The sequence below is a fragment of the Salpingoeca rosetta genome, assembly GCF_000188695.1.
Source record: "Salpingoeca rosetta unplaced genomic scaffold supercont1.42, whole genome shotgun sequence".
Lineage (NCBI taxonomy): Eukaryota > Choanoflagellata > Craspedida > Salpingoecidae > Salpingoeca > Salpingoeca rosetta.
The window spans coordinates 196,546-198,426 of NW_004754892.1; positions in this window are offsets into that span (position 1 = coordinate 196,546).

Below are 1,881 nucleotides of genomic sequence, written 5' to 3' on the forward strand. Positions count from 1 at the left end.
TCTCCTTCCACCTCTACCTTCTCTCCGACGCTGCTTGCATCGACGGCGTCGACGACAGAAGGCAGCACTACAACGGCCACGGCGACCACAGCGGCCACCACCACAACGACAACCACGATGACCACCGTTGCTACCATTTGGTCCGGCAGTGGTGGTGTTGAGGTGACACTTGACACTCAGGCGGCATCTACATTCACATCTTTGTCCACAGCCCGACTGTCCACCACCACCACCACCACCGCCGCCACAACAACAGCAACACCATCAGCAACAACAGCAACACCATCAGCAACAACAACAACTGAGACAACAACTACAACCACAACCACTACTTCAACCACGAGCACCACGAGCTCAACCAGCACCACCACCATGGCCAGTGCCATGTCTAGTACGATTAGCAGCACAACAACAACAACAACAACAACAACAACAACAACAACAACAACAACAACAACAACAACAACAACAACAACAACAACAACAACAACAACAACTGAGACAACAACAACAACAACAACAACTGAGACAACAACAACAACAACAACAACAACAACAACTGAGACAACAACAACAACAACAACTGAGACAACAACAACAACTGAGACAACAACAACAACTGAGACAACAACAACAACTGAGACAACAACAACAACCTCTGGCTCAGGATCTGGTGAACTTGAGAATTCAAGTTTCAGGCATGCCAGCTACCACCGCGATGATGATAGCGACCATAACCACGACCACGACCATGATGAGTACGGCATTGATGTCGGCAGGCAACGCCACAATGACTGATCGCGCTCACGAGAAAAGAGATTGAGTGCAGTGGCACGCGCTTGCCGTTACTATTTATCGCATCAAACCTGAACCAATTCGGTGTGCAGGCCCAGCGCACTCTCGGCAGTGGTGTGTAGTGGTTAGCACCACCACGTTGTTGTGCGTGCGTGCGGCCGTGCTTGAGTGATGTACAAAGACTGCATTGCAAGCCCTGCAACAAGCATTTCTGTTCATATCCAGCCATGTTTGACTTCGTTTCGTGTTATTTCTCAACACTTGAACCGGCCAGTGGCAACATGCAGGCATGCGTTGGTGCTGGTGGTGGGGTAGATGTTGTCTCGTGTTGTGTGTGTGTGTGTGTGTGTTGTCTGTCTCTTGTGGTTTGGCCCTTTCGGGTCATGGAACAATGACCATCTATTGTTGCTTCTTTTTAATCGAACTCACACCCAACGCAGCTGTGTGCACGCTTTGTGTGGCTGGCTTCCTTAATCCTCTTTGGTTGTGCGCGCGTGCACATTTCATTTATGCGTACACTGCCTTCGTGCAACTTGTATGCGTATGTGTTTCCTTGGCTTGGTGATTGAATGTAACACTCTGAACAGACGCGTTTGTTGCATGATGTCGTGACATTGCGTGCGTTATGGATCTCTTGCTTCCCTCACTGAATAAACAACACACACTTGCATCATCATCTTCATCATCATGTGCCTGCACGCATCTCGTGTAAACATTTGTCGTTGTATTTGGGAACGGGTCGCACGAGCGAACGCGGGTGCGTGAACGTGTGTGTCTGCGTGCAGACGAGACAATATGCAACGCAACGTGAAGGTTACAACGCAAGCAAGCAGCAACAGCCGCAGCAAAACATGCCACTTTTAGAAGGCACGCACCCAAACAAAGTGCGCTGAGGTGGGGTAGGAGGGGAGTTACAACGCGTTGCATGTGTGTGTGTGTGTTTGTGTGTTTTGCACGTGAGGGTGGTGGGCACATGGCTCAAACAACATCACCACAAACAACATACTACATCGCACACGTGCAACAAGGGGCACTCAGCATCAATCCGTGATGTGGCCAAAGCATCTTAAGATTGTCAGGTCTTCT